General features: G+C 37.4%; 1 protein-coding gene across 1 annotated transcript in view; it reads right to left on the minus strand.

Moving 5' to 3' along the window:
* The window catches only part of GPC6 (glypican 6), a 535,318-nt gene that overhangs the window by 351,811 nt on the left and 158,791 nt on the right, over nt 1-24,716 (minus strand). The gene's annotated exons all lie outside the window — the stretch shown is intronic.

The following is a 24,716-nucleotide window of genomic DNA, read 5'->3' on the forward strand; positions in this document are numbered from 1 at the left end:
AATGTTAGGATTTTCAATAATTTGCTACTCTACTGAAGAACAGTACTAGAACCCTCCACTGATCATGTCACAGCCAGCCTACTAATTCCAGTTTGTGCTAGTCGTTGGGTTTGGAACAGCAGACCTTACGGTTTTTTGAAAGCATTTCAGACTTTACTGCTTCTGTGCCTTTTATCTACTCAGGCCCAAACCATAACCTATTTCTAAATTTTAGCCTGTGGAATTTATTCTTACTGGAAACCAAGCCCATGGGATACAGTGGAAATACGTAATAATCTCTTCTGTTAAGATCCTTTAACTGCCATATGATGCTTAGGTTTTCCCAAGAAATTTACTAAGCATGTACAGTAGCTCTTTAAACACATCAGACAAAAGCAGGCATAGCTTCTCCTGGTTTTTAGAAGATCCCATCTTCCTACAGGGTCTACTTGTCAGCCTTCTTAAACCTCCTTTGGAAAAGAATTCAATGGCTGCTGTGGCCTGTAAATGGGGCACTACAGACAGCAAGGCAGAGATGGCAACACCTCTGGCAAAACACGTATATTTGCTGCAATTAAATGATTCACACTTATGCGGGAGTCATCATGCAGCCAACTCTGGGATATCAGATTCTAAATATGCAGTCATTGCCCATAGACACATCTGCATGTGCTAACTGCAGGGACGTGCTGACTTCTTACAGTCTTGGCTAATGCTATAATGTGAATACTCTTTTAACATAGGGCCCTGCTGCACCTACAGTGACTCATAAAAATGCAGAACCACCACAATGCTAAAGACAGGATGGCAACTAAGACTATGTAAGAAAAAATCTACACTAAATTTGAGGATTTGCAACTGCGATGAGCTGAAAGCAGAATCCACTGAACACCGTTGACCAGTCTACAAGGACTCAGTAAGAAAAGAGCATCTTCTTTTTGGCAGAAATTGTGCAGAGCTGCAGTCTTTGATCTCCCAGATAACTGCAAAGGGGTTATCATGAAAATGTATACACAGAACATTGAGAACTCGCTACATCAAAGCATTTATTAAAAGGAAAATATATTATAATAAATGTATCAATGTCTAAACTGTCATTAAAACCACAGCCTTTCATAAGGAATGAACTCCATCTGGAAAAGAATATGCTTTTGCCAAATAGTTTATGTAGGGAAAAGCAAAAAAAAAAACCCAACACCCCCCAAAAACCCCAAAACAAACCAAAAAACAACCCACAAAACGCACAACCAAAGAGAAACCCTTGTAATTCTTTGTTGCCAAATAGAATAACTTGAGGTCCACAACATACAGTCATCTTTGTTGTTTTTCCAAATTATCCACTAATTCTGACAAAGCTGTTTTTCACTGCTAACCCTGACTTGGTGGCATCCTTGATGTCTGAATCATCCTGATTACTATTTTATATATTCAGCATTTCTTCTTCTAAGAAATAATGCACACTGGCTGTACTGCTGAATACATCTAGCTCTCTAGTCACACAATCTTGAAGGCAAAAAGATGGCAGAGAACTTGGGGCTCAAATTAAAATTTATTTTAAGGTTGAAGCCAGGCTTTCAGACCAGTGCAACTGAATGACAACTGGGAAAGACAATGACGAAAGCAGTAAGTCCAGGCCCCTTGACTTCTCTCCCATAAAGCTTTATGTGCTGGGGGGCTGCTGTAAGCAATTCACATGCTGGCTCCTCCCAATCCATAGCTATACTGGGAATCCCACTATTTATCTTAAAAGAACGTGCCATTGCATAAGTCAGTCATAGCAAAGCATAACCAAGTTTGCTGACAGCTCCTCTTGTCCGAGATTGTTACCCTACTATTGCTTTGTGCGGGGGTATTATTTAGCAATCTCACAGTCAGTTTGTTGGAAGCCAATCAAACTTTTCAGGGAGGGGTAGACATTTATTCTGTGTTCGTACAGCAGCTAGCACAATGTGGTCCATGCTAGTTGCAATCTTTATTTATACTGCAGTACAAACATTATCAGTAACTCCACAAACTTAAATTTCATGCTAGTCCAAAAGTGACACCACACATATGCATTCTGTAGGAGAGCTAATGTCCTCTAAATAGCAGTACATTTATTTAAATTTCATTCTTCTCATAGGTCTCTAGTCTGAGAGCTATTGCTTAGGGTAAGTTATTATGCCATTAAAAAGTTAGACCATTAGTCTTCCGTACGCTTTGATACAAAAGACAGTTAGTTTAAGAGAGTTATCTGCATCAGTAACCCTATGCAGGATCAGGATAATAAAGCAGCAACAACTACAAAATTGGATACCTTTTTAGTTCCAGAGAGAAAGAGATCTCCCCTGTTGTACTAATTAGAAAAATTCTCTATCAACTCCCATCCAGCAAAATGAATGCTGCTGTGAAGGATCATTTGCTTTTTTAGCCTGCAAATCTTCCATACATCAAGAAGGTAGTCTGCTTTGGGATGCTTATGGATATAAACTGCGTCCTGGCATAACTGGGTACTTGTCCAGTTACATGAGGAGAAACTGTACTTGCTTCTGCAAAGGTTGAATTTTTCCATGGTCTTCACTGTAATTTAAAGATTTTATGTTCATTGCAAAGATGATATTTCATCAACTTGCAGGTAGCTTTTGAAAAATAATGTAATATTTCAGCTAAAAGTAAAAGAACGAAGATGAGACAGACATTAGTCATGTTGCTTAATGTGCTTCTGGAAGGCACTCAAGTACTAGGGTGGGAGAGGAGAATCTATATAAGACAGAGCTGTGCAGTGTTTTAAAATATATATCTTGTGAATTTTTTTGCTGCCAAAATAGGCTGTCATGAGCAGTGTTAATGCTGGAAATAATTTTTCCTAATTTTAAGTGGTGATTCATTTATATGACAGAATATGTCCTGGGTATGTCTTATGGTGCAAGCACGTTTTTATACAGCTTTCATTTATTAGCCAGAGGGTCTCAGGAAGCCTGTTCAGTTCTGCTTATGAGGTAGTTGGAAAGGATAAGGTCTAAGGCACACTGAGCTACTGAAAAGAGGGAGAGAAGATTGCTATTTCAAACCATTACATGCTCTATATAGGCTTAAATGGTGGGTTTCCAGTCAATGCATAACACTGAAGCTAGTTTTCATTTTTAAACGTTATTTGTAAATTTAGGATGCAAGATAGACAATAACAGTCTCTGCAAATGAAGTCCGAATTGTTTTAAAATGTTTTGTCTATGATAAAACAACTCACTTACAAAGTGAAAGGACATAATGCATTGCTAGAGTCTCTTACCGCATGGTACGTACTGCTCTCACTAAAAATAGGGTCTTGTTAGCTCTCATGCTACCTTGTCAACTGAAAGCTGACTTTCTCACTCTATTTTAACATTGGTAATCTAGTGTCATAATGCAATTCAACCTGGGAGCTAGCCTAATTCCAAAGTGATGACTAGTTGTCACCCTAAGTCAGTGGATCAGGTTTGGGGATAATATTGCAGCATGACATGATGTAATAACTGCCTTCAACAAAATATAATCACAACAATCTAGAGCCAGTTATTAGATAAACAAAGTTGTATTATGTTGGAGGTATGTTCTGTGATCATTCCCAGCCCCATAAATTCCCTTCTGTTTTCTTTTCCACCTGTAATTTAAGCAAAACCAACATCTGATGCGACAAGACGTGAAGCTAGAAACAGTTTGTTGTCCGATTCCCCCAACCAAAAAGATATGCATGAGCTTTAAGACCAAAAAGACCAAAAGGAAATTTCATTTAATTACCATATATTCTGCTCAGCTTTGCCTTTTAGCAGAACTTGAGATCTGAATGCTGTACTATGGTGCATCTGATACACTGGACCTGCAATCTCACTACTACTTGAGAAAAAACAGCACAGCTACACAGAAGTCTTCAGAGGTTCTAGACAGGGATATACGTCTGATTTCACATCAGCCTTTATGGAAAACATTGCTCAGGGTGGCATACTGATTTCATCCATCATTGACTAGCACCAACCAAACCATACAGGCAGTTCCCCATTATAGCCTAGCTTCAAAGAGCTCTGAGGATTTAGACATACAAATTCTAGTGACCTACCACTTACTGTGAAGATGTGCATGCCTCTACACCCTATGTGGACTTTAGGTACCTAATTTCATTTCACATCTTCGAGCTTCCCAGTCCTGTTAATGCTGATGGTAAGAAGGATATTAGAATTCATGTAAGCTGACTGTCTTACTGGACGGAAAGGTTCTCTGAGGGTTCTTTAGGTACAGATACATTCATGACATACATCAATGGCAGCCTTTTTTTTTTTTTTTCCACTGCCCTATTCCTGTCTGTCTGTCTTTGTTCATGAAGTCATTAATGAAAAAAAAAATATTTTGGTGAACTCTTCATCTTTTTGCAGGATTCTTGCAAAGGCTTTTTTTTTTCTTTTTTTTTTTTTTTCCTTTATAGATATTCCACAATGGTACCAATTATTGAAAGTGGTGATTTATCTTAAGGAAATTCAAGTGAAATCAACCTCTGTGGTTTCTATGCTTTTTCATTTTCCAGGTGTTTTTTTTAGGTTTCCAGAGACTTTCTTCCAACAATAACTAACCTTACAGAACAAAAAGAACTCAATTTAACTTCCTGATTGAGAAAAAATTGCTGTAAGGAGAATACTTACAGCAGATTATTTTTTTTCCTATTTTTGACATTACATTTGTATTTATATTCAACAGTGAACAAGTTGTATGCATAAGGCTACCAGTGCATTGGTATTCTTAGTGAGCCTGAATAACTAATTTTAAAATTCCCTTATAGCTTTGACCTTTTGAAACACTCAACCGTCACATGTGGGAAACAAATTTCAGCTCCCATTAGGAACAACAAAAGCTGCAGTGTGATGTTGAAAATTGCTCTCCGTTTTTAATTCATTTTGAATATATACACATTGCATTTAAAGCTAAGAAATACAAGTCAGATAATTAAATGTGTCCTATAATTACAAATTTCAGAACAGGTGATTTACATCCTCTACTTATGTCTTGGGTAATATCACCTGTGGGTGAAATTATTTAGCTGTTAATGGATATCAATACCTTTCTAGAATGTCCTATACCTGTAAATATCATGACATTATGAAATCTTTTGTATGCTACTAAATTTTTCAGAAGCCAGTGCAGCCTCAAAGGTTGTGAGTAAAGATGAGGGTCTCTCCCCTCTTTAATCCTTCCATTTCTCAGACTACTGCAGGACCTGATAATAGAAGACAATTGACTGTGGTCTTCTTCCCTGCTTCCTGTCCAGAGTCCATGACTTCTTCCCCCTTATGGGTCAGGCTGTTGCAAGGAACGAAGGAAGGAGACCCAGGGGAAGGGGAGACCACTGAGGCTCCATCCTTAACCACTCCTCACTGCGGAGCATGGAGACAATGCAAACAGCACTGTCCTGCACTAAAATGAGGGACACGAGGATGGGGAAGAGACACAAACACATCTATCATGGGCTGGGTTGGACAGGTTAGATCAGGTGCAGGCAAACGGAAAAAAAGCTAGGCTGATCTTTATACATCCAATACCATTATCACAATGGGAACCTAATCTGACAAAGAATTTAAGGCATTATTTAATGCCAATGTACAAAGAACTTCTTGTACAAGTGAACAATAATATAGAGTTAAAGGATCTGTCATCTACTCAGAGCTGATTACATGCATTGGTAAAGGCCTATAAGACTTTATTCTGCAATGCTGAAATCAATGAGAACATTATCAACAACTTCAGGGGATGCAGGTGCAACCTTTAAACGCTAAACTTATTGTTTCTTCACTGCAAAAGGTCATTTACTAGTACTTGAGTATGTCTAAAGGGGAGACTCGATCCTACCATTGATTCTATGCAGACAATCCTGCAACTAGGTGAAACACATCACTTTCACATGAGAACAATTAAATTAGATATTAACACATACTTTTTGAAATCTTTACTGCTCTCTAGAATCTCAATTCATATCCTGTTGCATCTGGTACTTTATACTGATGATGTATCCTTTATTATAAATATGAAACCTAAAATTCCCAAGATCCCTTCAAAGAATTCATTGAACTTATAGCAATAACCAAGAAAGAAAATGCTAAGAATAAAAACAAAGCAATGAGATAGCTTTACACATAATTCATATAAACACCAATAACTGTCCCTGAAGGTTCTATTTTCATTATCAAGTGGAAAACGCCTAAGTGAAGTACTCATAAAATGTAAGCAAAATGTTACATGGCATCAGAAGGCGACATTCTAGAATATTTATGAATGGGCATTTAAACGCCTACAGCAGTAGTACTGTCACGAATATCCATGACCAAAGAGAGACATGTAGCATTTCATGGATATCTGTGGATTTCAGAATGATGAATTTTACATCATATGTTCATAAAAATGCATAATGCCTCATGAAACATTCATGAGTCACCACAGTTTCTTCTGAAAAACATTTAAAGCTTTCATGAAAATGATATTAACAATACATAAACTATGGGACTCAGTGCAACAATTGTTTTAAAATATAGAGACTGTTCTGTTTTTTCCTACGTACCACTAGAGGCTATTAAATATCCAGTTCAATAGTTAAGGAGATTTACCATCTAACATTTTGTACGAAAATTCTTTGACATGCCTATAATCTATAACAATCTTTTAGACATATTAAAAGTTTGTTGACTTTTAAACACAGGGAAGCGTAAGGTGGACCAGAAGACATAGGGGAAAATTAACAACAAACTGCCTTGCTACAAACCAGATAAAACTGATTTAAGCCAGAATAAATTATATATTCTGTCCAAAGAAAAGAAAAAAAAAATGAGGCAGTTTTTTGACAAACAGGTCCCAAACCAGAGGCAGTATTTGCTATCACTAGTCTCAGTGCTGTGGTGTTCAGAGGTCAGGTGGTGTGCTGGGGAGGAAGGTGGCACTGAAGTCCCTGCATGCCTTCATGCCCGTTTTCAGAGTAGACAGCTTGAATTGAGTAAGGGCAGGAGTCATTTATCTGGAAGGAGGCTCTGGCTGGCTGGAGGAAAACACTGAAATCTTCACTGACTTTTATTTACAATGTGGTGATTAACCACAACCTGACAGCAGCAACACTTTGGAACTGGGCCTCTGTCCTGGTTTCAGCTGGGATAGAGTTAACTGTCTTCCTAGTAGCTGGTACGGTGCTATGTTTTGAGTTCAGTATGAGAAGAATGTTGATAACACTGATGTTTTCAGTTGTTGCTAAGTAGTGTTTAGACTAATGTCAAGGATTTTTCAGCTTCTCATGCCCAGCCAGCGAGAAAGCTGGAGGGGCATAAGAAGTTGCCACAGGACACAGCCAGGGCAGCTGACCCAAACTGGCCAATGGGGTATTCCATACCATGTGATGTCATGCCCAGTATATAAACTGGGGGGAGTGGGGGCGGGGGGATTGCCGTTCAGGGACTAACTGGGCATCGGTCGGCAGGTGGTGAGCAATTGCACTGCGCATCATTTGTATATTCCAATCCTTTTATTATTACTGCTGTCATTTTATTAGTGTTATCATTATCAGTTTCTTCTTTTCTGTTCTATTAAACCATTCTTATCTCAACCCACGAGTTTTACTTCTTTTCCCGATTTTCTCCCCCATCCCACTGGGTGGCGGGGAGCGAGTGAGCGGCTGCGTGGTGCTTAGTTGCTGGCTGGGGTTAAACCACAATAGCTTCAGAGGCAGAAATCTCAACCTGGATTTAGGCACATATGGGATTGAGGAGGGCTTCTTTGCCTCTTTTAGAATAGTGTCTTTTTTTGTTTCTTCCTCCCATTTTAAACAAAATAGACTACTGTGAAGAGCTGTCATTGAGGAGTTTGAAAATCAGTTCTTGGGCCCTATTCAGCTTCAAGAAGGGGGTGTTTTCCAAAGCATCTACTGGATCACAACCATTTGGCAAAGCACCCCGCAGAAGCACAGTTCCTGAATCCCAGCGTGGAAAGACAGGTATCAAACAGATCAGACTGGGTGCATCATGGTACATTTAAAATTAGAACTGCAGCTACTTTCACGTCACACTTGCAAGTGCAGAGAGCTAAGACATATTTGCGCAGTTGTATTTATTTAATGTAACTGCTGTAAATCCATTGCAGTTTTCCCTTCCATCTCATTTCACCTTTCTCTCTCTTTGAAACAAGCTCATTTAAGTGTTTATAAAGAAATCAGTATATTACATCAAAAAAACCTGCAAGATGTGAGACTCGAGACAGACACTACTGCAATAACTGTGAAGACTTCTATTTGAGCTAACCAGCAGAAGCCTGCTGTAAGAGCAGTTTGAAGTTTGACTTCCTATTGAAATGATTATATTCATAAAATCAATTTTGTATATAAGTCTGCAGTTTAAGAGGTAATGAAGTCATGTTGATGGTTTTTCCAGACACCCCTGAATGCAGCTAATAACTCCTGTTATGGTTTAACACCACTAACAAAAAAAGATAAAACTACCTCCAGGATAATTTACTTATTTCTGAGCTTATCCAATTTCCCTGCATCCACACTCAAAGGAACCCCATGCACCATTAAGACCAAGCAGTATTAAATTGAGGCTGGTTTCCCAGTTGTTTCTTGACTATTTGGACACTGCGTGAAGTACTATTTGTTACTGTAATAATACAGAGGTATGATTGAATTTCTTGATTGTAAATTGAGCTACATGGTCAAACTTCACTGAAGCAGCAAACTTTCTTTTTCTTTTGTGACATCAAACTAAGTTAACTTAAATGTCAGGAAGTCAACTTAAATGTTCTCAGGTTGTTAGAAGGATGAAATTCTTTTTCTAAGGTAATAGTAGGAAAGTTACGGAGCAACAATGGTCCCAGAGATCAGATTTGGGCAATCAGTGACTTAAAACAAGGCAATACATAAAATCATAGATTAAGGATAAGGTTAAGGATTAAGGTTAAGGATAATACGGTTGGCTTCAAAGAAGCTACAAGTGTAGGAAAAGATCTATTACTTTTGAAGAAAACAGTCTTTCAGATCCTGGATCTGCATTCACGTGCTGATAGAAAGACCTTGGGTCCCCTATGGTGCTTTGTGAAGTCAATAAACTTTCCTACCTGGATGTTTCAAAGATCAGGGATTAAAAAACAAAGTTTGTATTTGAATAGCTTTAAAGTCAACACAAATTTTCATCTGCAGACATCAGTTCACTGGATCAAGATGCTGCATTATTGATTTTTATCTGACCTACCTTCTCAACAGAAACCTTTTTTTCTCCCAAGAGTGTGTCTACTGGGAAAGTTTTCCAGTCAGAAGGAAATTTAGATATAAGAAACAGTACAACGAACTGAACGGTACAATGAACTGAAACACTATCTTTGCAAGACTGGTATATATTTAGAGTTACATTAGATTTCAAACAGTATAATCTACTTTTTCTTTGACTGAACTACACAAGAGTGGCCTTAAAACTCCTAGGACAATTTTATTTGGGGAACTGTTCCCATTTATTAGCTGCTGTATTGCATATGATGTTTCCATCTAAATGGGTATGTCATGTACCGATACCAAAGTTTTGTGCTTTTATGCCGGTCTGCTGATTAGTTGCTGAATCTATTGAACATATTGACAAGAATATTTCAATGAACCCACAAGCTGTTGACTCTCTAAGCAAACAAACAGTAGCTTTGACTCCTTCCTATGTTCCTACAACGAAATGGTGTGGCTCAGTAGGAGCTAGGAGATCTAGAACCTACTTCTGGATTTTTGTATGGTTTTTTTGTTTATCTGTTTGTTGGGGTTTTTTTGCGCAGAAGTCACTGGACATCCAGGCCTTCTGCCATTTACTGCTTCTTTCATCTTCTCTGCAATCTTGAGACCCACTTGTCTGCCCTCCCTACTATACAATCTTCATCCCTCTCTCAGACAGATGTAATTCCTCACATTACATGGTTTTTATCTGACAACTTGATGGGGCAATGTAAGCATAGGCCACGTCTTCCTCATTGGTGCCCAATGCTTCCTCCTGAGCCTAGTGGAGTGGAGATTCTGTGTCACTTTTGGTAGCCAAGTCTTTCCATTCAGTGCCTAGAATTAGTGCTAGACACTATTTCCTTGTGTAATAGTCTGGTATTTCTCCAGCTTTTTGGGCCATAACGTTAACACTGTGTCATGTTTGAGCTGAAACTCCCACTAACTGTTCTTCTCATATAAATCTTGCTAGCTGGGAGTGACAGCCCTCTGAGATGGGGTTTGAGAAACAAGCTGAAAAAAAACGATCAGTCCTACACAGCAGCAGGTGGTGAAGGCTCCAGGGTGACCCATGCTGACTAGAGGGCTAATATTTGTTTTCCTGCACTATACTACTGCAGAAACATTAAAATATGGGAGGATAAACAAGTGCAAACGAGGCAGTACAGGTAAAACAGGAAAGCAGAAGGTAGAGAGGACAAAAATAGTCAGAGACAAAATAGAAAAACAGGGAAATGACAACTGAATAAAAGGGAGAAAGTGGTAAGAAGAAAGCTAAACTTCTGTTTTCCAGACATTTCTCAGATACAGTCTGTTAACGTCACTAAAACCATCTCCTGTGGACACATGGGCAGAACAAGGGTCCCAAAAACCATCTATCACGTCAAGCGCAGGAGGACCTGCAATCCAGGCTACATGCTGCTTTGTTCTGACCGAGGAACCTCGGCATGAAGCCTTGCTCCAGCTCTGCCTTTATGTTCTCCATGGGGAGAGAAAGAAGGCTTTAGATCAAAAGTCTAGCTTCAGCTATAAAATGAGGGCTCCCCTTCACACCCTGCAGGAGCCTGTCTCTTCATATTGACCCCACCGGATCAGTGCTAGTATTTTCATTTAATGCACATAGGAATATATGTATTATTGCTTGATAAGGTGATTTTAGGGGTTCCACTACTGCATTACCTGAAAGACTAAGGTTTTTAGCAGTCTGGTGAGATGGGGAAGAAAAATGAATACTTATTTTAAGAGATTATTGGAAACTTTTTATCCAATAACTTCTTTATATATACATTTGGAAAACAAAAATACTCAGTCATTTGGGACAAACATTCAGACATAAGACACAATAAGGCACAGATATCTCAGTACAGCTAGAATAAATAGGGTTTTCTTTGAAAAGGACACAAGAGAGAAAACACCTTCTGGTTTTTAATTGAGACAACATACTTCCTTGAATGAGGACCTAAATAATTGTGAGAAGACTTTCAAACTCACACTAAAACAGTAATAACTTCTGAAAAATGGAAACATGAGGTATGTTACGTATTAGGTGACACTGATTACACTGCTCCTTTTCCATAATAAGAAGCTTCACAAGTACATTATAATTTTACATAGCCAGATGGACTTAGACTTCAAGTGCTTCCCCATTTACAAACCATATAATTAGAAATGTCTTTCCAATAGGTGACTTTTATATTAGGGTTCAGCATTAAATTATATTGCTCATTCAACCCATTATCTAGAAAATATTCTCCACTTTCACTGAAGAAGCATTATTTTATTAGTCACACATTCCTCTCTTGTAAAGACCACAGGTTCACTCAGACTTGCCCATAATATGTGTATGTGTAATACACTTCAATTGAAATTTTTATGTTTAATCTCACAATAATTGCAATAGGTGCCATACAGCCTACCTAGTATGTATTTAGTCATTAAGCACTTTAATTAGTGTTACACACCCATGTATAGCTTATAGTGTTAGTCCCTTAATACAGTAAAAATTAAGTAGCTGAAAATGTAACTGTAGAGGGTGCTGAAAAATCTTTTGTGTTGATTACACAGAAACAGCAGCTTTTGTCTCTGGAATCAAAAGTTGTACAGAAATATTTCTTAATACCCTAAATACCCTGGATTTTGTTGGTTTTGTTACTACTTGTTTTTGCTTTAAAATTGGTCTCTTCTAAACTTTTTAACTTATTCTGAGGAGCCATCAAAGTTTGTACATTCTGTCACAGGCTCTGATTTAATCTGATTTAGCTGAAAGTCATGATTTCTTATACTCTGAGCATCAGTATAATCTATTACAAATTGAAATTTATTTTGGCATTGCTTTATTTTGAGGTTTGGTTTTGGTTTGGTTTGGTTTGGGGGTGGTGGTGGTTTTTTTTTTTTTTTAATTTTGTGACTACACTGTGGGTACTACCCAAGAACTAACACGTTCCTACTTTGCATACAACCATTTTTATTGCTTTAACATACCTCTGCCTCTGGAAAATCTCAGACCTACCCTTTATTTCTTTTTCCTTTGCAACGTTATGAAGTTTGACAGCAAGTAAGAAATTCAGTCTCATGTTATTTTGCTGCTGGCTGATACATTGGCATCAGGTCCAAAGGGCCTCTTGTTATCCTTCAAAGCCAAATGTGAGATCATAAATACATTGTCTGCTCTGGATGGATAGAAAAGCCAGAGGCACAAACCCAGACCCACCAGAAGGAACTAAAGGATTAGAAAAATATACACATTTTAATCCTTTGGATTACTGCTATATTCTTGAAGCAATGCATAGGGCTGGAGCTGACTTTGCCACAGAACAATGAAGAATTAAATCACATTTCTGTTTTTAAAACAAGAAGTAAGGTCACCACTGTTATTAACTTAATCATATATATAATTCAGAGCATAATGTAAAATTTAGAAAGTTCAGGCAAACAAGGACATGGAAAAATAATGCCTGTTCGCTAAAGCTTTTTTCAAAATGTCAGGTAAGCTTTAAAAAGACATAACACTTGAGAAATTATTTTTACCGGAGGTAAGAGAGGGAAAACTTCTGAATTAATAAAAACAGAGCATTATTTTTTAACATCACAGAATCTGCATTTTTTGCCTCAGTCTATGCATGTCAGGTGGACATTAACCTGGTCATGACTCCTGGATTTTTTTTCTTTTATTATTTTCTCATTTGCTCCTTCAGTCTTAGCATTTTCTTAACAGATACACTGAGTAAGTGATTAGCATTTCAGCCTAGTAGGCAGCAGCCATTTGGGTCTGCTAATCTGCGACACGAAATAAAAGAATGGGAATAAGGTAACATTGCTTTGCTTGGATTATTGTTAAAAGGTTTAAATCTTCACTGACATTCTGCTCCTTTGATTTCTGCTATCCTGACCGGGAATATATGTGGTCTATATTGCAAACCTGCTTCCCTGAGTGTCTGTTTACCCAATCTTTCTTTGAACTGCTGATGGTAATGAATCTCCTTCCTCCAGCCTCAACTGCTGCATTCAGTTATCATCAAGCACAGGCATCAACTAGAGCTCTAATCTTGCTCTGATGGATGGAATACTAACCTTTCACAAGATTAGAGACACAAGGTGCTCTAGAGATAATAAAATTCAAATAGGTTTATTTCAAAGGGCAACTCAATCTCGATTTTGTTCATGGGTCACTTGACAGATCATTTGTCAATGTAGTTTTTGTGTCCTTCTGCATCTGGCTTCTGTGCAGTGCTCCAACTATTTCAAATTAAGTGGGCCCCAACAGGCAGAGTTCGGCAAGGGTCTAGCTTCAGTGGAAATAGCAAGGTGCTCATTCAGCATGGAGCTGGCGACTTCGCTAAAAGTACGTCTTAGGTGGGTGGTGCTTGGATGGTGGAGAAGTTTTTAGCATTTTTCAGGAAGGCATAGAAATGACAATAACGATAAGCATCTTGAACACTGAATTTTAAACTCCTGTTTGATCATGGAGCAAAAATCTTGCTAGCATCATGACAGCCAGCTGTGCAATATATGCAGTAGCTGTAAGTTAAGAGATTTGTAGCTCATGAGCGACCATTTTTAATGTGCTTGTCAAGCACAACTATGCAAAAGCGTTTACAAATCAAATATTTAAGTCAGGTATCTACAAGCATGAAGATAAGGCTCTTACAGGTGCTGAAAGAAGATTCCTCCAGATGACAATTTCGGCGTTCAGTGTTACACACATCAGTTAGGATCCTATGCAGATAAAATAGGTAAAATCTCCTGCAAACTCTAAGGTTGTAGCTTGCACTTATTCAAAAATACCAACTGACCTAGCTCTGTGGTTTAATAAAGCAAAATTAAATGATTATAACTAGTCTGCTTAGAGAACAAATATTATTGAAGCCAGTGAGTATAATATCTGGCCTTCATTTAGGAGGAGGATAAAAATAATTAAAAGGCCCATATAAACCAGACAGCTAAAGCTGCAGGTGTATCAACTGCATGCAGACTACAGCAATTCCATGAGTTAGCCAGGAGGCTGGAGGCTGGCTTGTGTGTGCAGATGCTAGCAGCTGGACTCCTCTCCAGGAGAGAGAGGGAGAGAGGGGATGAAAAGCAAATGAAGCACTTCAGAAGCACACATAAAAGGAGACAGGAAAGCTCAGAGAAAGTCAGAGAGATGTTGCATGCTCAGATCCAGGACAGCACTGAAAAAAACACGCTCTAGAAATAATAAAAAAAAAAAAAAATTGCTCGAAAATATTAAACCCTGTCTTTCTTCTGCAGAACTTGCTTTTTGCATATTTATAGGGGTGAGAGTTTAGAATAACAAACACTTTGGAGGTAAGATTGCATTCTTTTAGCTTCCCAAAACAAGGATGACTACATCATATTTAAAATTCAGTGGTTGATGAGTTCGCATGATAAGTAAGTGGGACAGATTTGATGGAATATGCATCTAAAATGTGTACTGGACTAAGCCTGAAATCTGGAAACTGGAAAATAAAGTTAAAGATTTTTTTACTGTTTTTAAAGCCTTAGAACTACATGAAAAATGTATTCTCATTTTGAATGTTTTAGCTGTGACAGCTCACAAACTAGTCTATTCCTAGAACTGCAATCATGTCTCTGGAGTCCCTTTACATTGTTTAAATTTCATAATTGAGTGAGTTCTTAATATTTCAAAAACTGTTTCTGTTTTCATGAAGTTTTAATATACACAGTTCACTTGTCATTATTGTCCTTTAGAGTAAGAAGCTCTTGAAACTAATTTTATGGTACATGTTTTTAAAAATGCCAAGAAATAACTCACTACACGTGAATCTTACGATCGATTCAGGAACTTGTGCACTTACGTGTTTCCTCCTCTGGTTTCAGTACTAAGCACTGGACATTAATTTTCTGTAACTATATGTGAAAGCAATCTTTAGGCATACAAGGTGGAAGGATGCCCATACCTGAGGAGTTAAGTCTTGTTGTTAGAGGATGTGAATTTTTCAGATAATCATCTGTCTTTGCCACTTCACTGCCAACTCTATCAACCTATGTGTAATTTTCTGCCCATGATAGATGCAAAACGGGCTACAAAATTGCCACAGGAACATTCAGCCTAGAGAATAGAGAATTAAGGTCTGTGTTAACTAAATTGTTCACACAAAAGGGGACTACATCAAATCAAGACCTTTCAGGAATACGAAAGCTCCCAATCAGCTGCCATGGAGAAGGGCATGACAACTAACAACCAGGGCTGCAGGCAGATGCTGTAACTCTCCAAGAGTCCAGGGCTGGGATGGAGGAAGGAGAGATGGCGAAGCAGTCACTGCGATCAGCCTGTCAGACTAATCTCCGATTTACCTCAAACATTTAACTACACAAATTTTAGTGGTATGTTTCATCCCAATAGTATGTCTGCATAGACTTTTCTACAGGGTTTGAAATCTTCAGTCAGTATATACAGGTGAGATAAAAAAAAGCTGAAGACATGTGTCGCAAGACAGGGAAGTGTGACCGCAGAAATAATTTAAAATTATCTCCAGAATGGAGTGTATATTAAAACTCAGAAGATTTTAGCTTCTAGAAAAGCATTCCTTCAAATAAACCAGTCACCTCTTCTTCCAAATTATACAAGTAAACAAGTAGCATTTTACTGCAAATCAAAATATGATACGTAAATATACCAATACTAACCTGGTAGGCTTTCAGGAAATATGCTTGCAAATAGAAGAATTACTGAAGAGATCATCCTCTGGTTTAAAGCCAGGACTAGGTACCTGGAAGCATGAAATCTAGCACCAGACCTAGCTCCAAATATAACTGCTGAGCGCTCAATAATCTTTTTTATAAAGCCTGATCTGCAAGCATGTACAAAGAAAAGTCAAAGGACTTAATTTGCTTTAAATGCAGCTGCCCGAATCGCACACAGAAACAACCACAATAGTCAGACTAAGCTCTTTTCCAAAGAACAGCACTTGGCCTAAAACACGTAGCATTACGCTCTTCATCGTTAACTTTGAATTTTCTTGCTTTCGTGGGATTAAGTCAGACCCTTAACATTATGTTAATGTAGCTTTTTGTGGTTTAATTACAAGGTTTCCTCTAGAGTGTAACATAATAACAATTAATCAGCTAGTTCTTAACTTCCACAAAAGGAACTGTCATCTGTTATTATCTGCACTGCTAACCCACCACAATGTCAGCAGAACTAAAACCAAACAACTGTACCACAAAAGCTACATGCAAAGTGTCTGTAGCTTAAGCAAATGAAAGCAAAAATCTCAGACTCAGCCCCGAAATTCTCCTTTGTTCATTCCATTTTACATAAACAACACACAACTAAAATTATTTAAATGAATACCATACAGTAGGGATACCCTAGCAACACACAGGCTGACTGACACGAGTTGTAGACAGAAAGTCATTTAAAAAGGCAGAATTTGAAGCTGATGCTATTTCAGGATTTACTGCCTTCTTCCCTGATATCTAGATGTTAATTCTCTGGTTTATTTTTAGGCCAGGCTTATTTGCAGAGCCACGCTGATTATACTTGGCAGAAAAAAATCATTAATGGATGCAGATAGTAATTGATGTGATAAACTAAAATAATGCATTTTAAATACATGAATGTGAAATTCAATAAATGCTTTAATAAAAAATATGAAGATGGGATGTTGGAAATTAAAAGCAAAGGAAGAAACAAAAAGTCACTGAGGGCATTTACCATGTAAAAATATGAAAGACTCAACCCTATCAGCACTGAAACATTCCCAGGTTACAATTCTCTCCTTGTTGTGGGCTAGGTACAGAGATGGATAATACTTCCAAGTAGCTAGACTACAATGGGAAATGAGAAGTGAAGTTCTCCTGTTGTTATTACTTTTCTGCTTCCAGAGAGCAGTTTTCTCTGGGGTGCTGTTTGACTCTCAGAAGTTGCCACATAAAAAAATGGCAGTTTGAGTCAACAGATTTGTTCGATGGCAAAATATGTTCTTAGCACTCTTTAGTCCTGTTAGCCCTGAAGCAATAACATGACAGAGAGGGGCAGAGAGGGTCCTGGTAACTTCTGTTACGCATCAACACTCTATCTCTAAAAAAAGAAGATGGTTGATCGTAAGGCACAGCTAGAGAACTTGAAAATAATTGGGGATTTCCAGAAACTGCTTCCCAATCTTTGGTATAGCTACTCCTATCAATGGCTGTTACGGTACGTGTGTGAGCAGTTTTACAGAGTATTTAATTCTTTTAGAGGAGTTATGGTATTTATCATTCACTATGTTGCATTTTCTTAATGATGTATATCTAAGAATTAGGTGGTTTTTTTAAAAAAAAATGTTTGGAACTTTAGCAGGTACCTGTAACAGATGGACCATAACACCTGTTGTAATACATTTTTCTATTTGTAGCTATAGCAAGCTTCAAAATCACAATCTAGTTAACCAATCTAGTTAACCTTTCCTTAACATTAACTCTGGTATTATGGATATAAACTCCAGCTACAGCCTTTCTGTGATTGTGGACTGTTTATACCAGCTTTTCAAAGGTATCCCATCCACTCTCTGCTGCACAAGTCACAAGGAAGATAAATCTCACATTCCAACAACAGGTATCACTTCATTCATTAGTAACAAACACCTGTAGCAGTGGGATCCGCATACACTTTAATTGTTTTTTTGCACCTCAAAATTGCTTGTCATCATAAAGAAATGACAGCAGTTCAATAAGAGGAGAGTAATGCGGCAAGAAGACTGGAGCCCATTTTCAATGTTTAATTGCCATAAAAAAAAGCTAACAAGTGATTAAAAAGATAAATCAAAAGTTTGCAGAAAGACTAAAGCACCCAGTCAGTTTTATGGTTTCATTTGAGCTACAAAGACGTTATTATACATCCATTTACAAAACAATGAGCTCTTACTGTTTATGAAAGTTTAATCTCTTGGTTTATTGCTTTAATATATCTAACATTGGTAAGGTTTACTTTAAAATGAAATCTCTGACTATATGATGTGGATGTTATTTTTTACATTCAGACTGCAAACGGAATGAATAACATCATAATTGTACTCATCTATGAAACAATTAAAGTAGGGGTAATTGCTTCTCTCGTATCTGCATATAAAGTAAAAGAATTAATATTTTATCATTTGGCAATGCTTCTTGTTAGCACAATATTCTGACAACAATTTTTTTGTTTGGCCACAGGCATTTGAGCAAATGCTGGAAAAAGTTATGCTGAACCAAAATGCACATTACCAGTAAACTTGTGCTTAAGGAACATATAACCTTAGGCTCACATGTCTGATAAAACTTTGGCGGCTCAGATAACATCAACAACAACAAAAAACAGACTTCTTAAACTACTAAATCCATAATTTAAGGAAATAAACAAACAAATGAAAAAACATGGATTTGATGACAAATTGCTGCCCCTCAAATGATACGTCTATCCTAGGCTGAACTACAAAACGACAACAATTCATTACGATAACAAGTAATGGTAGGAGTTGTTAGAGAAGATTTTAAACACAGGTTTTAAAAGCTTGGAAAATAAACTGTGTGAGTGCTTTTGCTATTGTAAACTGTCATATCATTCTCTGAAAAAAACCTAAAAGCACCCAGAAAACTATTTCCTTTTCTTTCCTACCTTGTCCAAGAAGGCATTGGCCTTGGCAGTTGAATTGATTTTTATTTTCTTTTTTATCCACTATTTCAGGAAACCACTAATGACAGGCTTTTAAATTCCAAAGGTGAGTCTTAATGATGTGATGTGGGAGACTGTCTCTCATGCACCTTGAGGATTAGCTTGGGGAGGACAAGGAGGCTTTGAAGGACCAGAGAAAGCAAAAAGGAAGTGGCTGGTCCTCTGAATGCCAGAAATGTTTCCTACCCTTCAACGTTATCACGTCTTTTACTCACTTGCTGTCTCATTCTGCTTCTCATCTGCACATCAAGTCCTGTGGCCTGAGTTTGGTTATCTTTAACACACATGCTACAAGGTCAGCAATACAATCTAAAACCTCAGTGGTCTCTTCGCTCTGCCATGTGGACACAAAGCAACCATGACAAACCTCTGCCAAGATTTATTCTCCATATACCTACCAAGAGCGAGTGTCAGCTCCCCATACTTCTTCACGAGAAGTAACAGAATGATTGTATGTTTTTTTCAGATTGAGGGCTACAACCAGCGTAGTAACTCACATATGCATATAGTATAACAATGCAAGCACGGTTGATCAGATATGAGTTGGGGATGAAGCTGTTGATATTGAAGGCTGGCCCTCTTGTTATCTAATTAGACAGTGCATTGAAGACATAGGTCAACAAAAGCGTGGGGAGAACGATTTCACCCAAAAGGTGAACTTATTGTGCCTATGGTTAAAAAAGAATGTCATGTATCAAAAGAGATTTTAAAAAGCACCAAAACCCAACACTTGGATACATTCATCCACAACTTCAAGTTTTCTTTGCAGTTTTACTGGGTTTTCACATTTGGCCATTAATAAAAGGTTATAAGGATTTTAAACTTTCAAAAAGTTGAACTGTATAGGCAACTTGTGGCTGGCCACAGAACTAATACAATTCTCTTCCCTGTTCTATATATTATAGCCTTGCTCCAGCAAGCTCTAAAACCAGTGTCTGTTTGTGAGCGTCTGAATGCTGAGAAGAAACACATACTTTAGTAGACAATTCTTGTCAAACGTGCTTAACTGCTTGTATTGTTAGTACGATCACTTTCAAATGTGATATAAAAATCCCATTTTCTTAATTTTGAGTAGAGCACAAAGCTTTCTTTTCCATTAAAGTTTGCTAAATATGTTCAGAACACAAGATGTGCACAAACAGAATGAAAAAGAAAAGCATAAAGAAAAAAAATGCAAACGTTAATACCAAATTGTAGCAAGATCATTCACACAGTCCTTGAGGAGCTGGAGGTCTGGAACCTTGAAAGAAAGGTTACACCCATCACTGTCTAAAATAGTGAAGATCACCATGAAGTAAGAAGAACCCCACTTAGTTTTTCAAACAAGCACAGGGCTGACCCTTTCCATACAAAAAACCCCAATCCAACAAATAAACCTCACACCCCAAACAAACAAATGAAAACCAGGAGCTGAGGAAGAGGTCCAAATCAACCTGAACTCTGCAGAGCAAGTCACAGAAAACAAAGCAGTTCATCATTTCTCATTTCCCTCTCAGCATGACTTCTGACATATCACTTATACCATTAAAGAATCCAGTGGTATAAGATTATGTGGCTCTAAAACTTTGGAGAAAACAGATAATAAGCTACTGACCACCCTAACATTATTATATACCTTCCATGTTATGCTGTCTCTCATATGTGGATGTTTATGCATGTGCTAGAGATGTATCTTTTAAAGTCAATATTGTACATTTTTACACACACTAATGTACTTAGCCACAGCAATCTTTAGTAAGTGTGCATAAAATACATAACTGTGCATCAATCAGAACACTTCTAGATCTTTCTCATAAAACCTCAGAAAGTAATAAATCTATGACTGTTTAAAATAGACATGATTACCAATTCATTGCCATCTTTTAAGACTACCATTACTTAGATCCACACTTGTAAACTTTAAGTGCAAATCTATTCATGCCCCAATAAAAAAAATAATGGTAAAAATCTTGACTTAAACTCACTGCCCTGGAATAACATGCATTGTAGACCTCTTCTAACTGTATAGACTAAAAAATTTAAAAATGCATTCCTTTCCATAAAAGTGCCTAGTTGGCAAGAAAATGTTTATTTCTACAAATACATAGGCTGGATTTCTGACTGATCCATTATTTCTAGATAGCCATTTTTCTTCATTCATCATCATCAATAGTACTTTAAATATTTATGGTCAGTGATTGAATATTAAATTTTTATTGAGTTCTTTTCCTTTTTTGTTCTAAATGTTTATTTCCCTAATACAGCACTTCTAAATTGTCTCTGGAGAAATACCTAATGAGTGTGATAGAGAATAGCATTTCCCTAAGCTGCTATCTATAATAGCTACAAAGCATCCAGGTTACAATGACCAGCTTGTAAACAAGAAGAAAACCCTAAGATAAAAGTAGTAGGGGTAAAAACTAGCAAAAACCTATTTTTTTTTTACTGGTAAAACTAGTAAAAACCCCACAAACTTTCCTTTGTTTTTTTTCTTTCATGGTAGAATTTACCCGTGGTCAGACATGTTCAGCTAGTGTAAACTATGCTGCACGGGAGAGAAGTTTTCATGGGTGTGCCTGTGTGCACCCTTTACTGACAAGGTATAAAGTAGGGTGATGCCTGGGCTAATTCTGTACAGCTCATTAAAGACATGGTTGCTCTCTGACTGGTCTGGAAATTCTCTGCTATTTTGTCACAATTCATGACGCAGAAGCAGAGGTAATACAGTATTCACTTTCACAATTTTATGCTTATACTGCAAGGTGAAGAACAAGTTTGGGAACAGACTTAGATATGCAGCAGCCTCCAACCGGTTTGATTTGTGACTTAGTTATTTAAAAGTTGGATTCATGTCACCTAACTTTGGATGCTGTCAGTACTGTATCCAGTACTGTATCCAGATTGGTCACAGTAGGGTCCCTTTTTAGTTAGGGAATACAATTAGTGCTTCTTAGAATACAGTTGGTTTGACCTAATGTGGAGTGCACATTAAGGGCATATAAATTGCACCTGAAGTGCTTATTTCTCTTCACTGACTATAAAAATACCAGGAGTGACTAACACAGATGAAGATGTCTACAATGTACATGGTCACGTGAATCACACTCAGAGCGTTTGCTCTCCCTATTTGAAAACCTGAGCTTGTGATTATCTGCCAGTTAGATTGTTCAGCCCTCTTAATCACTTGATCTATCCAGATTGCTCAGATAAAATGGGCTGATGTTAAGGGCCCAAACATTCCCAAATTTTCCCCTCCAAAAGGGTTGTGGAGCTTCATGCCATTTATACAAATTAGAACAGAAAATAAATATTAGGCTACTAAAACAGTATTTCTCTCCATATGTTGTAATTTCTTACTATGTCAGTCACATAGTATTTATATGATACTTAGTCTGCATATTGTACTGAAATTCTTCTACCTCCTAAATAAGCATAATATTATCACGCATGATGCTAGCCCAAAGAAAAGCAAGTAATACTTTGCATGTATTTACTGTTCTTAATCCAGAGGTCTTAAAGCACTTTATAAGCTGTTTTCAACTGTGGGATCTTCTGAGGCCTTTCTATAGAGGAAAAAACCGAAAACAACCCAAACCAAAATGGTAGCTCTGGCAGTTCTGCATGTTGTTTTTATGCCATTACCACTGGAGTTTGATTCCGGCAATCACATTTCTGGTAAATATTTCTAAAGATGACAGTCACATTACTGGTAAATATGTCTGAAGATTTCAGGACACATTGCAAACCCTGGGAGATGAGAAAAGCAAGTAGGCATGTACTAATTGGTTTGATTGACCAGCTAGTCGTCTTCTATGACATGAGCCATTCCCTCCAGGGAACAGAAACATTACTTCTAAATTCAGGGTAACTATTAGATTTGGGATTTTCCATGGAACAGACCTTGTCAACCTGTAGCTGGAAAAGCATGGTGGGTGATAGCAATTTGAGAAACAAATTGTCAAGCAAGTGTTGTGCTGGGGCTGGCTTAAAATAAAGTGGAACTTAGTGTATTGGAGTTACATTTGTGTGAACCACCCTTGTAATTGCCAATTTGATGGCTGATGAAGAGCAAAGAGTCCCAGTGACCAGCAAGAAGCTGGTGAATCATAGCTGCCTCGTGATGGTCATTTGATTATAACCACAGCTTATGAATGTCATAATTGCGTTTAGGGGTTATTTGCTAGTTAGGGAATCTGGTTTTCTATTACAATAAGGACAGCCAGAAAGGACCGTTGGAAGGAATGTACAATGAATGGATTTCATTTATTTATGGTTGTCTTCTCCGTACTTCAAAAAGAAATATAATAGCAAATTAAACATATCAGCAAGGGATTCATTGGTCATTTTAATGCGACCATTAGGATAATCAAAGGAACAGAGAACCCATCATACCACAGGACACTAAAAGAGCTTGTCATGCTTAACCTAACATTATGAGGGTTGGGTCGGGGCCAGATATGATTACTCTCTAGTACATACAAGTGTTAAACACCAGGGAAAAAAAAAAAAAAGAGCTTTTTAAGGTGATGGATGAAATAGGCATAAGAACAAAAGGACATTAATACAGCTTGTCTAGGAATTAGATGATTTCTATTAGATAGGAGAGAGACTTTCTGCAACAAGTTTCCAATAAAAGTAACTGGGCAATAAAGCCGAGGAAGGCTTTTAAGAAGAGAAGTTCATGCTGTAGATGTAGAAGACCTATGCTCTTTTGATTTACATTGAAAATTGATGAATATTATCTATACAAAATAATCCATTACAAATGACTAAAAAACCCCAAACCTATCCTCGCTCATTAACATAGTGATGATTTGAAAATACTGACAATACTAAAAGCTTATGCACACAAAAGAAAGACTATTTTGCAGTCTAGTTACCTTTCCTTCAGTTAGTAGAAGATGGTGATCCCTTAAGCAGACAAAAACAGATAGCAGAATTTTTTACTTATTAAATTGTAATGGATAACACTAAAATATTTTTTCTATTTCTGTAAATATTTATAATAATTTAAAAAATGAATTATTTATCTATGACAACAAGAAATAGAGATATGGAATAAAATGGAGCCAGTTTTCTAGCTTGTCACTCATGATGTTAACACAGATTTTATTTACACTGAATTGTCCTTATTTTACAAAATTTATTTCACATACTTGGTTTACAGATAAAATAATTTACAAGATAAAACCCCACATTTTTATAGGTTTAAGTGAGGCAAAACTTATTTTAGAAAATTTACCGTTTCATGAAATATTCTGTATCAGTACCAGTTTTTCAATAAGGCAGCATCACCATCTTTTTCTAATCACTTTTGCAGATGAATCCCCTCTTTTTCTGCCCTACAGTATTTACTTAAGCCACCTTCTAACATAACACTGAGCATATTGATAGCATGCTCAAGTAATCTCACCCATATCTGGTAGGCGACCTAGGGATCCACTTTTCCATCCGTCCAAAACCATCATTACTTGTAAGAGTTAATACTTGTGATAAGTTAGCAAATTCCACAAGGAGGAAGTTTGTGTCTGTCTGGGGACATTCTTCTTTACGTTTCAGGGGTGAATCTACAGTAGATGTTTGGATCAGACATGCACTTTTGGTGTGCTTAACCATGCTTCCTTTCACATGGCAGGATGGTCTTGGACTGTGCAACTAGATTCCTTTGAAATGAAACCAAACCAGAAGATGTTCTCTGAGAGCACAGCTAATGTGCTCCAACTGGTAATGGGACCTCCACCAAGAAAACAGCCTTTTACATTTTTGAGGTACGCAACTAAATTTGTATATTTCAAGTACATTTTTCTGGAAGATGTTAAGTTACCACAGCATGCAAGAAAGAAAGATACAAAGAAGTTGTAGTAGGAAAAATCATCATTT

Source organism: Harpia harpyja, chromosome 4 (genome assembly GCF_026419915.1).
Source record: "Harpia harpyja isolate bHarHar1 chromosome 4, bHarHar1 primary haplotype, whole genome shotgun sequence".
NCBI classification, from domain to species: Eukaryota; Metazoa; Chordata; class Aves; order Accipitriformes; family Accipitridae; genus Harpia; species Harpia harpyja.